The following is a 16,164-nucleotide window of genomic DNA, read 5'->3' as shown; positions in this document are numbered from 1 at the left end:
CAACATATGACCGACTATGGAGAATTCGAATAATATGATATACCAAACATAATTATTCTGGAAGTCAAAACATGCAAAAGAAATATAGTAAACGATTGACAAAAGATAGCAACACTTTACTCATAAATAAACAAAACTTTTATTCATCTTCAAATATCAATTACACTTTACAAATTTCAAAATTTTCTAACTACTAAAACTAATATCATCCTTCAGCCCTATGCTTCGAGCATGCTGGAGATGCTTAACCCGACTCAGTCCATTCATGAGGGGATCTGCTGGGTTCTGATCTGATGATATCCTCTTTGCCATGAGGAGTCCTTCTATTCGATGTCTGATGAAATGGTATTTTCTGTCGATGTGTCTGGATATCCCGTGATCCCTTAGTTCCTTGGCTAAGGCAACTACACTTTTACTATCACAGAAAATTTCCATTGGCTCCTTTATAACTGGTACAACTCTAAGGTCTCCAATGAAGTTCTTCAGCCATATAGCCTCCTTTGCTGCTATATACTCTGATTCGTAAGTTGAATCACCCACTGTCTCCTGCTTGGAACTCTTCCAAGTAATTGCTCCTCCGTTTAAGGTAAAGACCCAGCCAGACTGAGAGCGGAAATTATCCCTATCAGTCTGAAAGCTAGCATCACTATACCCTACAACTCTCAAGTCATCACTCCCACCGAGGGTAAGGACCCAATCCTTAGTCCTCCGCAGGTACTTGAGGATATTCTTTACCGCAGTCCGGTGAGCCCTGCCAGGGTTCCCCTGATATCAGCTAACCATACTCAAGGGAAAAGCCACATCATGAAGAGTGCAATTCATAACATACATGATCGAGCCTACTGCAAAAGCATAAGGTACTCGACTCATTTATTCTATCTCAGCCTCAGTACTCGGGCTCTGAGTTTTACTTAGTCTAGCGTTACTTTGGATGGGTAACTCTTCTTTCTTGGAATCTTGCATGCTGAACCTCTTCAACACCTTATCTAAGTAAGTACTCTGACTAAGTCCAATTAGTATTTTACTCCGGTCTCTCAGAATCCTTATCCCTAGAATATAGGCAGCTTCTCCTAGGTCTTTCATAGATAAACACTTCCCAAGCCAGGACTTCACTTCCTACAAGGTTGGGATGTCATTTCCTATGAGTAGTATGTCATCCACATATAGTACCAAAAAGCTAACTATACTCCCACTAGCCTTGACATATACATAAGATTCATCTTCAATCCTCGAAAATCCAAGCTCTCTGACTTTCTCATCGAAACAAAGATTCCATCTGCGAGGTGCTTGTTTCAATCCATAGATGGATTTCTCAAGCTTACACACTCTATTAGGGTATTATGTAATGACAAAACCCTCTGGCTGACTCATGTAAACATCTTCAGCCAAACTTCCATTAAGGAAGGCGGTTTTGACATCCATTTGCCATATTTCATAATCATGAAATGCAGCGATGGCTAACAGGACCCTAATGGACTTAATCTTTGCAACTGGTGAAAAGGTCTCATCATAATCAACTCCCAGAGTTTGAGAAAACCCTTTGCAACCAGTCGTGCTTTATATGTGTGTACATTACCATCCATGTCGGTCTTCTTCTTGAAGATCCATTTGCACCCAACTATCTTACGACCTGGTACATTGTTAACCAAGTTCCAAACTTGATTGTCATACATGGACAGTATCTCGCTGTCCATTGCCTCTTTCCACTTAGCAGACTCAGGGCCTGCCATGGCTTCCGCATTGCTGTTAGGTTCATCCAAACTTACCAGTGTCTCATCACTGATAAGTGTCTCACCTTCCGCAGTAATATGGAAACCATAGTAGTGCTCAGGTGCATTCCTAACCCTTTTGGAACGCCTCAGAGGTACAGACTTGTCAGTTGGCTCAACATGAGTTTCCTCCTCAGGTTGAGTGCTACGATTTGAAGTTCCTTCACCACTTGACTCTTGTATTTCTTCAAGGTCAATTTTCCTCCGACTATTTCCTTGGCTTATGAACTCTCTCTATCTCGAAAGACACCCCTCCTTGCTACAAAGACGACATTCTCACTAGGTCTGTAAAGAGGTAACCAAAGGATTTCTGTAGGTAGCTGATGAAAATACAACTCTCACTTCGAGGTTCGAGCTTACCATAAGTCTCGCGCCTCACGAAAGCCATGCAATCCAAAATCTTGATGTGGTCTAGTTTGGGAACTTTACCAGTCCACATCTCACGAGGAGTTTTGGCAACTTTCTTTGTAGGGACCAGATTAAGGATATGGGCGACAATCTCTAAGGTATACCCCCAAAATGAGATTGGTAGCGAAGCTCGACTCATCATGGAACGAACCATATCCAACAAGTTTCGATTGCGCCTCTCAGACACACCATTCAACTGTGGTGTCCTGGGAGGTGTCAATTGTGAGATAATCCCACATTCCTGAAGATAGTCAAGGAAATCTGTACTAAGATACTCACCACCACGATCAGATCGAAGCATCTTAATGTTCCTGCCCAATTGATTCTCGACTTCCTGTTTAAACTCTTTAAACCTTTCAAAAGTATCTGACTTATGATTGATTAAATAGACAAATCCATATCTACTATAATCATCAGAAAAAGTCAGATAATAACGATTAGCATCCCTTGTGGCATATTTGAAGGGTCCACACACATCTGTGTGTACTAGATCCAACAAACCTTCACCCCTAGCACAAGAACCAGTGAAGGGTGACTTTGTCATTTTTTCAAGTAAGCATGATTCATAACTATCATCTGACTTTAGGTCAAATGACTCCAATACTCCATCCTTTTGGAGTTGACCTATGCGTTTCTTGCTCACATGCCCAAGACGACAATGCCATAATGATGTTTTATCCAAGTTATTATTACTAGAATAATCAATACACAACACATTATTGCCTAGATTATCTACAACAGATACAACTTCATACACACCATCACAAGGTAATGATTTAAAATAAAGAACATTAATAAAGAAAGCATTTATTCCACCAATTTCATACACACTATCACAAGGTAATGCTTTAAACCCTTGTTTGTACAAAGCATGAAAGGAACTAATATTTCTTGCCATTTATGGCGAATAACAACATTTATTCAAATCTAAAGTAAACCCACTACTTAGCAACAAAGAATAAACACCAATCTTGGTGACATGTGAAGCTTTCTTATTCCCCATGATCAAGTTTATCTTTCCATGCTCCACATTCTCACTTCTTCTTAGTCCCTGCAAATCAGAATAGATATGAATACCACAACCGGTATTAAGGACCCAAGAGTTAGAATAGGGTGAGTTATTAGATAGAATAGTGTAAATACCTGCATGGTTGGGTTTGACTTTCCCATCCTTCACATCTTGCTGTTATTTTGGGCAGTTCCGCTTCCAGTGCGACTTTTCATGGCAGTAGAAGCATTCAGCCTCCTTTGGTTCAAAAGAAGGAGTGACGAAACCTTTCTTGGTTCCACTAGAAGAGGAGCCTTCAAGGTTCTTACCCTTGGTATCCTTCGAAGGGGTCTTCCTCTTCTTACCTTTCCCCTTCCCGATTGCCAAGACAGAGGCGGAGTTGGTAGTAGGAGCAGAAGTGGTAACAACCGACTTACCTTTCAGACCTGTTTCTGCGGTCTTTAGGAGTCATTGAAGTTTGCTGAGTGTGAATTCTTATTTATTCATGTGGTATGTCATGCCGAATTGATCATAACACGAGGGTAAGGAGTGCAAAATAATATCTATTTCTAGCTCCTCGGGGAAGTTCAGATTAAGCTTCAGCAAACGGTCCACATACCTTTGCATTTTCTGCATGTGGGCCATGACAGATTCTCCATCCTTCATCCTAGTTGTTATCATGGAGGAGATTATCTCATACCGCTCTTGACGAGCACTCTGATGGTATCTTTCCATCATATCTTGGTGCATCTCAAAAGGGTAGTAGTCCTCATAGGACTTCTGAAGTTTAGCTGTCATGGTGGCCATCATGATGCATGCCACTTTAGTGGCATCTCTTTCATGAGTCCGGAAGTCAGCGATCTCCTGAGGAGTAGCAGTGGACTCATCGATCTCCTTTAGCTCCTTATCGAGGACATATTCCTTGTCCTCGTAGCGAGTCACCATCCTGATGTTCCAGATCCAATCCATAAAGTTGGAACCATCGAAGATGACCCTCCCACATAGATTCATAAGGGAAAAGGAGCCAGTAGGGTTTGAGCCAGAAGCAGTATTGTTGGAAGACATCTGAAAAGAAGAGAACAAGTTTAGTTTAGATATAAAGATAGTCCTTGATAAAACACCCAAATGTAATATTAACGCTAGGATCCAATCACAATATATCATAACTTAGAAGAGGGATGCCGTAATCTAAGCTTTAACATATTTGAAAGGTATGTGAATGACAATTCACTAATTTCCACCATGAAAAACGAAATATAAATATTAGGTTTTAATTGGTTTTTAGAAATTCCTAGATTCTTTTGAGATTCAATGAACTTTTCAAAGGCATATTTCAATCTCGAGTGTGCCCTCCAAGTTTTGTGACTGGGATACCGAGGATCACAAAACGAGGTGTGAAGTAACCATGTAAATCACTTGGTATCCTTATTGTTTATCACTCAATCGATGTGCCGGTTAACCACATGCGCTCCACCGACCTATAATAAACCTTAAGTCACCTTTTACCTACCTTGTTAAGTCCAAGTTAGTATGCCGGTTAACCACACTCGCTCCACTAACGACTTAAACAAAGTGTAAAGTGTAATTTCATGGATTAGCACCTTATTCACATTTTCCTAAAGTAACTAAGATTGGGAATTTAATAAAAACATTTAGTTACTTTATAATAATCATTATACTTTTAATGAGAATTTTATACCCTCCACCAATCAAGGAAGCAGTGGGTGAGAGTGGACACCCATTAAGCTGCCATTTTATAGACAACAACCTTATACTCCCCTTATAGACCGACTTCGTGAATGAGGCCTACTAACGATAAGACGACTTGATCTTATACATATATATATTATTAACTTATAATATCATAAAGTATAAGGGTTGATTATTAACTTTTAAAAATCTAGGGGTTGGAACTAAAGTTTATTAAGATAACTTTACATAAAATGAAGACTCTTCATTTTTGTAACTTATGTGTTCTTTTAATGAGTTTAATACACATGACTTTTGATTATCCGTAACTTGAGGACAAGTTATGAACTACATTAAAACACATAAAGATCATGAATTAAGCATTAAACAAATAATTCCTATGATCTATCAAGATCTCATAAGAACATGAATATTCATATCAAAATTTCAAGAACATATGAACATATCTAATCATGTAATTTAGATATTAGCCATTGAAAATGGATTAGAACAACCATTACACCATCTAAAACAAGTTTTATAACACCAAAACAATTTAGGGTAATGTTTCTAGTCCATTTCCAGCAGGAAAAATCGAAATTATGCACTCTGTCTGGCCAACTCGTCGAGTACATGAACTGACTTGCCGAGTTGATTGCAGTTTCACGTGGAATCGTCGAGTCCCCCCATGGACTCGGCAAGTCCCCTGTGCAGACAGCTTGAAAAATCGATTTTTTACACTATTTTGCATAAAGTATCAACAAACAAGCCTAGGATCTGATACCACTGATGGGCTTTGAGCATTCTAACACCCTTAAGTGTACATGCAACCCTAGAAAATCTTGGATATATGTTTGTCTAAAATACATGCAAAATATGATTTCCAAGGCTCATAATCCTATCTAGCATACATGGGGAACTTTTAACATAAAAGATGGATGGAATTACATACCTTGTAGTTGATTTGATTGCTTGAAAACCTTGAGAGCCTAGCACCCCAAGTGTGATGCTCAAATGTTTCACACAACACCAAGTGCTTTGGAATAACTTTGAGAGAATGAAGAACACTTGCAAAATCGGCTTGCCTCTCTATCTTGCTTCTAATTCCAATTTTGGTGAGCTTCATATCCTTTATATAGTGTGTTACAATTAGGATTACGCCATCTAAACCCTATTGTAACATGGCTCTTCATTTCCATGACCCATGGGTTTGTAACTCCCATGGAGCATCCTATGGACGTTAGCCCAACTTGATAATCCATGGAGCATTTAGCCCACTATACTAGTTATGGATGATTTACATAATCAACCTATATATTTAATTAGTCTTCTTTTGATCACTTAATTAATTCCAAATTAATTCTTGATCAATACTAATTAAATAATACTATTAATATAGTAGGACTTATAATATATTAATAAACCACAAGTGTTATTTCTCTCATTTAGTCTATCCAAATGCATGATGCCATGCAACCGAAATGAACCATGCCCAACCGTGTCAAGTACATACCAGGAATAGTTATGGACTTAGACACCTTATCCAGCAGCTGATCCTTTTGATTATTAGAGCTAGGGTTTGCTATAAGGTCATTTTTGGGTTCATGGAATCTCATTTGTGAGTTTAGGCAACTCCATATGCTAGAAATTCTAGATCTTAGTCCCTTTGGTATGTTATAAGCATAAAAATGTAATATTTTTGATGGGTTTGAAGCCATGCATGAGTTTAGGACCTTTAAGTGTGCTTTGATGGACTAAAATGGATATTTTGCTCACATAAGTCATGTTAAAGCATAAAGTTGCCAACTTTATGCTCTAAGACCCTTATTCTAATCGAGATCTGGTATTGGAACTGATTGCCTGCATGGGTTAAGAGCCAAATGACGGTTTGGGTTAAGCTGGGCAGTATGCCGAGCGTACCGAGGTGTACGCAACACATACTGCATGGCTGGCTTGTATGCTGTGCGTTCTTGGATTACGTCCCACATACGCTCCCAGTGAGCTTTTGGGCTTGCTTTGGGCTTTTCATTCGTTTGGGCCCTATTTAACCTTTGGGCCTTGATCTGTTAGAGTGGATTGAGCCTTTGAACTTGCTATTAGACCTTAGGTAGCATTGTTGGGCTTTTTGGGCCTGATGGCCAGTTATCACTTTTGGACCAGGGATAGTTAAGCCCATTAAAGGATAAAGGCTTTTGGGCTTTATTTGAGGAGTTTGGACTTAGGGATATTGGGCCCATGATTTGGGTTTGTGTCATAATTCTGATGAGGTTAAATTGTGTATATTCAGTGTGTGATTGTCGGATCGGTAGCCGGACAATTAGTATTTATCAGCAGACCGATGTGATTCTCTCACTATACCAGTGGGTTGAAGGCACCAATGCCGGCCCATTACTTGACATGTGGAATTAATAGTTGTATGTGCTTATTTGTCTGAAGATCCTGGGGGTGGAGGGGGGTAGCCCGTGGTACTTGTATGGAAGACCATGGGGGTAGCCAATGGCATGGAAGACCATGAGGGTAGCCCATGACGTTCCAGGGAAAAAACCATGGGGGTAGCCTATGGCAATCATATGTATGTTGCGTGGTATTTTGTGATTGTATGTTATGTGGTATATTGGGAACTCACTAAGTTTTGCTTACAGTTTGTATTGGTGTTTCAGGTACTTCCGGTACTAAAGGAAGGACCCGGCTTGATGGTGCAACATTCACTCTCTACCATTTTCCCGCACTTAGTGATGTTGCTACTCTCAATGGCGGAGCTAGTAGGGTTGCTTGCAGGTGTTTGGCCTTCCCCAACGCTTTTAAAATACTACCCCACATTATATAATTTGCATAAAAGAAATAAAACCCAATAGCCATATCTCATATGAAGTTAAAGTCTAGAATCCCTGCCATCCAAGTTAATTACGTCCATAATTCCAAACATTTTTTATTTTACCCACTTACCCCTAAGTTTTAATTAAACATATTTTAGCTGCAAAGTAATTTTTAATTGTATTATATATGTAACTTTTTTTTTTTTTTTTTGTAATTTTCAATAACTAATATCATTATGATTGTTCAAATTTGTTTTTGAATAATCACACTGCAAATCATAAGTAGAAAAAAAAAGAATCAATTGATTCTTCTTACAAACAAAAAAAAGACGTTTATAACCAATAATTGTATCCCGTTTGTGATATTATTGAGGAATATGTTAATAATACAAGTCAACGACCTCAAATAAATAATATCATGAAAAGTTAATCAATATTGAACTTCATTTAAAAAAAATTGAAGTCTCGCATTTAAGAGAGATAAAATAAAATTGTTTGATTCGTGATTTCGTAGAACGACATTCAATCTTAAGAGTAGTTAATAATATTTTATTCAATATAAGCCCCTTATTTTAAAATTTTGGCTTCTCCCTGGCTAGTCTGATAATTTGATATGGTTATTATGTAATGAATTTTGGAACATGAATTATGAATGTACTATCTATTTTAATATGAAAAGTTTTATCCAATTTGGGCTGTTACACTTGATACATCGATTGACAACTTTCGATTGGTCGTTTGATTGGGATGGCAGGCTATGCTTTGTTTCAGATCCACCTCGTGTAGCTTGAAAAGCTCTCTCTAAAGTTAACTAAGAAAATTTTCGTCCGTGTCACTGATGGATAAGGACAGCTTGTGTAGCTTCGTCACTTCTGTTATAAATTTACTTGCAACATTAGCTGCCTAAAAAAAGTATTTCAAGGGTATGAAAAATGGCCGTATTTCCTAACGTCTTGTTCCCGAGTTCTACTTAAGGAAAGAAATGAGAGGATATGGAAGAAAAGTGAGGGGAGTTGAATTCTTCTCTCAGGTGGAAGAAGCCCTGTGGGTTCGCGGAACAACCCTAGGAATCGGTGGGGTGGTTGTGGTGTTTCCAACCAATCACAACGAAACACCAAAAGGACGAAATTACCCCTGGAATGTCCCCTACAGGTAATTGGGCTGATTCTGCCCCACTGGACTGTTATTCATGGGCTTCTGCTTCATCTTCTTATGAGTGTCGACTTGTAGGATCGGGGGCTTCTTGGAAGCTCAAAAGAAATTGCAAGAACTGATTGATGTGAATGCAGTCGAGTATTTTCTTAAAACAAAGTGTCAAGAAGATTTGTTAGATAAGGTGTGTATCTTGTAGGGTTTGATACAAGAAATAGAAACATATTTTTATTCATATGTTCTCCGCATCATTCTACTTCTATTTCTTCCTAATATAACATGTTACTCTGAAAAATGTAATCAATTATAGCCATGTCGTCATGATAGGTAAAGAAAGTAGGCATACTTCATTATTTATCATTGATTTTTTGGTTTGTTAAGTTGTTGAAACATATTTTTAATACTTTGGAGCACGATAATGTTTGAGTATAGTTCATAAGATCTAAAAAAAGGAAAGTGAATATGAACATGAAAAATATTGAAGGCAGCGTTGGAAAATTTAAGGATGCCATATAAGACATTTTCCTTGACATGGTAAGTTGGAGATTGAGAATTACCGTTTAAATTGCTTCTACAATTATTAACTCGCATATTTGATTTTGGTAATGACATATTATCATAAATCCATAATTTGTAGCCCACGTCAACCTTTTCATTTATTAAATTTTGTTGTAAATCCAAGTGATTTTCTTTAATTTCTACCTCGGGGTGTAAAGAACTTTGATGATTATGTTATGAAGTTTGGTTTTGAAAAGTCAGTCACTAGGAAATGCATGGAAATGGATTCAAGTTTTATTAACAAGTAGGATGGTTTGAAAAGTCAAATAACTCTAAATTTAAAAGTAGCAATGCACTTTACTGATTTGGGTAGACATTACAAACTATAATGACATGATACAAAACTTCTTTTTGTAAGTACAATGTTGAAATAGAAAGAAATAAAAGTGGGATGATATAATATAAAAAATAAATGAAAATACATTGTTATTTCTTGCACTTAGCCCTTTGTTTGTTATAGATAATCATTAAAATTGGAACTTTGAGGCTGAATTTTCTTGAATAAACTTGAGAATTAGGGAAAATACGTTTCGATTCCCGACTTTGGGATGAAACCAAGTAGACATCAACTTTTCTGTACCCCATAGAGTAGCAAAAAGCTCTTTCCACAATTGATATTTGGTAGATTTTTTGATTATTTCATCTCCATTTTGTAAATAAGAAAAATATTAAAACCACTTTTGTCATGTTTTTTTAGGATTTTTCAATGCAAACTCCAACTCGAGCGTATTATTCGAGATTTTCTTCATAATACATGGACATTCCGTTATATATATATATATATATATATATATATATATATATATATATATATATATATATATATATATATATATATATATATATTTCAATGAGCATTTAGTGTGTCTTTCATCAAGGTTAGTTTGTAATTTATAACAATATGATTCATTATGTACTTTTCCAAATAATAGGTCCTTGTGTTCACATCTTATAATATGCAAAAACGTATATACACGGACATGCTTAAGATGAACTAAGTGATAAAATTGTATAAAAGAAGCAAAAATAAAAAAGCAAATCCATGTTAATCAACAAAAGAAACGCCCAAATCGAATAAAAAAAAAAAGGAAAACATATTATATATGAATTTTAGACATGGAAAGGCAATGTATCCACTTGAAATGGGACATGTTACAACCCCTAAATTACAATCTCATAGAAAACGTATCCACCAAACTCAGCTTACCCTCTTCAACCTTATGGATCGTATTATCCTCCTGGAAAGTCTTTGTTTTTTGGGTAACCTACAAGAAATAGTAGCATACTTAACTTTTTTTACCAATATATTTTACCCATAATAAGAATCTACTTACATTTCTTTATCCTTCATAGAAATCTACTTGCAGTTTGCCACTGTTAATATCAATATGTAAAGAAATCTAATTACATTGTATAATGAAAAATAAATAAAATATATTGCCCATGTCAGTAACAAGACTAAAAATTAGGTTGCTATTACTCGTTTTCCCTACTAAGGAAAATAAATAAAATATATCTAGGTCCACATCCTCCATCGTTTTGAGATAGATTTTATACATCCTAACCTCATCAACAAAGTAAACATGTAATTAAATGTGCATGAACTTGCTAGGTGTGATCTAAATTGTCAGATATTTTATCATAGTGGCTTGATCATTTTCGTGTTATTTTTTGAATTTGAGTATTGAATTATACTGCAATGTTTTTGAACTTGTTGTAGTGTATTTTCTTTTTCTTTTTCTTTTTCGTTCAAAATATTTGTTTAATAATGATAATTATTCTTTTTTTTTTTGGATGTTTTTTTAGTGGGGTATTATAAAGGTTCTCAAGATGTGGCTCTTAAAAGCGTAATAATTGTTTGGATGTGATTGGTTTTTTTAGCAATTGTTGAATCAATCTATTATATGAAGTAGATAGAAAAATTCGAGGTAGGTTCTACTCCTACGAACTTAATTAATCTTTGATGTGATGTTACAAAAACTCAGAGATTAAAAACTAGAGGTGAGCATTTGGATCGGTGGATCAGACCGGACTGTTTTTTTGGACCTCCGTACCGGTTCTCGGTTCTAGGAATTCATTAAAACCGGTCTGGTTTTTTTTTCTGGCCCGGTCCAGTTTTTACCGGGTTTAGAACCGGTAGGACCCGATTTAAAAAAAAATTATAATCAGTGAAATCTTTTAAACAACCATAATGTATTCGTTTTAAGTTGGATTGACACACGGTTTTTTCCAACACTTAATTTATAGTTTGTAGATGAATTTAGACTATAATTTTGTTGATTTTGGTATTATATTCAATGAGTTACAGTCTTTCAAAGTTGAGCTATTAAAGCTAAAAAATTTCAGCTTTTCAACAACATTTTAAAATTTTGTAATCTGTGAAAATTTTTAAACAACCATAACTCATTCGTTTTAAGTCAGATTGACACGCGGTTTTTCCAACGTTTAATTTACAGTTTGTAGATGAATTTAGACTATAATATTGTTGATTTTGGTATTATATTCAATGAGTTAAAGTCTTTCAAAGTTGAGTTATCAAAGCTGAAAATTTTCAGCTTTTCAACAAGATTTTTAAAATTTTGTAATCTGTGAAAATTTTTAAACAACCATAACTCATTCATTTTAAGTCGGATTGACCTGCGGTTTTTTCCAACATTTAGTTTACAGTCTTTAGATGAATTTAGACTATAATTTTGTTGATTTTGGTATTATATTCAGTGGGTTACGATCCTTCAAAGTTGAGCTATCAAAGCTGAAATATTTCACCATTTTAACTATTATTTTAGACTATAATTCTGAATTTTATGTATCTTTGACAGATAAATCATATGAAATGGATCTTGGTGAACTAGATTTATATGTTAGTTGTTTTTATTTAGAAAATTAATTTTACAAGTTATAATATTATAACATCAAGGTAGATTAGTTATGCATGAAACAGAAACGTAATTATTTTTACAAGTTGTATCGTATCAAACCCAACAACATATTCGTTTTAACGAGTTCTAACCCAAAACCTTATTGTAACGACTTGTACTCTATGCAATTAAAGTTGTACCGGTCCAAACAGGTCCAAGAACCGGAAAACCCGGACCCAGACACGGACATGACTCATCCGGTCCGGTCCACGGTCCACAATATTCTCCATAACCGGTCCGGTCCAAGAGCCGGTCCGGTCCGGTTCGGTCCAAATGCTCACCCCTATGAAAAAAAAATGATTTTTTGATATTTATGTAAGTGTGAATTACAAAAATAGCACTAATGGTTTACCCCAATCTACACTTTTGGTCCAAGTTTTGAGAAATCGATGGCAATGGTCCTCATAGCTTTCAAAATCTATCAAATTTTATCTTTTTCTTTGGAACTATTTACTCATGTTAAATGCATAATAAATTACCATCTCTTTGAAATGTAGACCAAATGGTGCTCTCATTCTTTGTGTAAACACACTCGCCGTCAGATAACTCGGTTGGAGCTAAACAGCGCATCCACAAGGACTAGTCTATAAAAGATGATAATCTGTGAACGTCCAGATGCTATGGAAAATGTGAATAAGTGATGACTATGTTAATTCAATGATCGTTGATTTTCTCTCTAGATTCTAAAATATGGCAATCAACAAAATGAAATACTTTTGTACAAGGGTTATAGTTGTGGATTGTTGTGGATGTGGGTGTTTGAGGGGGCAAGGTGGGGGTTGGGTGGGGTAGATATGAGTTCTGAATATGGGAGTGGGTATAGTTAGGGGTAAGCATTGACGTGTGTTGTTGGGTGTGAATATGTATATGTAAGGGTTAAGTGGGGTGGGACAGGTGTAGGAATGGGTAGATGTGTGGGGTTATGGATGTTAGGTGAGGATGATAATAAGTAGGGATGGGTGTGTAGGGCTATGGTTTTGGGTGCATATGTGTGTGGGTAGGGGTGTGATGAGGTAGGTTACCGGTGGTATTGGTCGGGTGGTGGTTGTTGGGTTTTATTAAAAAATAGACTAATTAAATAGTCAAAACTATAAGATTAACAATGAAAGCAATTTCAGATTTGAATAAACTAAACCACAAGCCTATTGCATAGTTCACACCACCCTTGATAATTCCTTTTATAACTGTCCGGTTAAGGATCAGTGTTTGACCACATCAAAGCATAACACTCCCTACACTTAATCCCCAATATGTATCTCATGTATTAAGGATACAAAGATAGTATCCTTTACCAAGTATCACTCATAAAAATGATCTTTGAGGTGATCTTGATGCAGGATTGTCCATTAGTAGTTTTATGACAAGTACATATGAATCTTGGTTACAACCGCTTACCTACTTTCAGCTTGTGAGAGTCAACCACTCCAATTCATATTAGTCTTACTTCATAATTGCTCCCATAATTATATCTGAATATGGACTTTTATAATAATAAAATTATTCATAGATTATACATATTAATACAAAACACAACAAGTATTGATGTGAAGATCATATCCTAATATATACAAACTATATAATAGTTATTGTCTAAATGTTCCGATACCCGATTACTAAATCCAAATAAAATCTCATTTCTAGAATAACAAAGTCTTATAGCTGAAGTGTAACCATTCATACTTAGCTTAAATAAAATACTTTATTAATGGGTCTGACTAAATATAATTTGTGTGAATTCTGCGAATATTATCATCTCCATAATTACCTTTATTCAAAGTATAGTAAAATATCTTGGAGAATATGATTGGTTTTCTGATGCTATTTAGAGTCTCTTACCTTGATTAAGTATACTCTTGAAATCACAAAAGATTTCTATGATACCCTTGAATGGAATGACACAACTTAGTTTATCAATAAACCCATTCATCAAAACATATTTGATTACAACTTCTAAAGTAGTAGTGTATTCTGATTCTGCAGTAGACTGTGCAATTACATTTTGCTTTGACCTCATTCCAACAAAACTTACTCTTTATTCCATTATGAAGTAGTCCAGTTATAATTCTGTAACACCCCGTTTCGACTTTTAAGATAAATAAAGTACATGATTTTTTATAAAATATAAAGTGAAAATATATTACGATTTAGTTGAAATAATCAACAGGTAAGTTGTAGTAGAGGAAAAATACAAAAATGTGGGTATAAAGAACATAAAAGATGGAGTTCGTATGAGAAAGTTATGACCCATTATATATATATATATATATATATATATATATATATATATATATATATATATATATATATATATATATATATATATATATATATATATATATATATATATATATATATAAGTGTGCCCACACAAAATGACGATGACAAATAGCTATTTAGTTTTTTAGATGGAAATAATTATTAGATTTTATTATTAGTTATTAGGTAATAAAAAAATAACAACTTTTAAAGAGAATAGTTATGTTTATACCTTATATTTATATTGTTTGTCTATACTATTGATGTAATTAATATTGGTGTCTAGTTTAAGAAATGTAATTTACTTTATATAAATGAAATTAATATTTTATTTTCATTTTGCTCCAAAGTGAATTTCTTAATAACCTTCCTTAATTCAAGTCTTCAAAATATAGTCCATGTTGTGTATATATATATATATATATATATATATATATATATATATATATATATATATATATATATATATATATATATATATATATATATATATATATATATATATTCTAATAAAATAATAGTTTTATTCTTTTTTTGTCGAGTGTCACCTTATTAGCCCTCTTATTTAAAGTCATGCCACTTGTCAACCTATTGATTCTCAATTTCAAATTTCTCAATCAAATTAAATAAAATTAATAGCATTAAAATTAAAATTAAAAAAACATTAATACATACAATAAGGTGATATAATTTCACGTATTTATTTATATCAACGATTATAATTTTATATAACTAGATAAGTATCTTTTAATTAACAATTTATTTAAAATAATTGATTAATAAATTTCAATTTTTACTATAAAAGTTTAATTAATTTTGTAACCGTGACTCCGACGGGTTATAAACTAATATATATATATATATATATATATATATATATATATATATATATATATATATATATATATATATATATATATATATATATATATATATATGTTCAATAGAGAACCATTATTAATGGTTCTCTAAGGAACTAATAGTTTTTTTTTTCAAATTTTAGAACTTATTCTTTATCGAAAAAAATATATCTAAATTCATAACTTCACATTATGAATACTATAAAAACTTATATATTGTTTGGATTCAGCATGTGATTTCAGATTCACACTGTAAATTTGACGAAATCAGAAAAGTAAAAAAAGTTATATCAAATTTGATATAAATGGAAAAATAATAAAAAATTATGGAATTCTATATCTTTAGATTTTTTTTATTATGATAGAAAATAAGGTGTAAAAGTTTAAAAAAATAATGGTTTATTGGTTTGGTAGTTAATAATGGATGTCCATTGAACCTCACACTATATATATATATATATATATATATATATATATATATATATATATATATATATATATATATATATATATATATATATATAATAAAAGTAATATAGTAAATAAATTGAATATAATTATGTAAAGTTTTAGCCATAAGGAAGGGTACTATGAATTAAATAAAAAAAAATAACGCTCAAATTTTAACTTGAAGGTATATTATGTTAATCTAAAAATAAATGAGGGACCATTATTTTAACTTTAAGGATATATTGTGATAATAAAATAAATAATTGAAGGACAATAAAGATAATTAGAATTGATTGGTAA

This window comes from Lactuca serriola, chromosome 4 (genome assembly GCF_051521515.1).
Source record: "Lactuca serriola cultivar US96UC23 chromosome 4, Lser_US96UC23_V15, whole genome shotgun sequence".
NCBI classification, from domain to species: Eukaryota; Viridiplantae; Streptophyta; class Magnoliopsida; order Asterales; family Asteraceae; genus Lactuca; species Lactuca serriola.
This window is presented reverse-complemented; position numbering follows the sequence as displayed.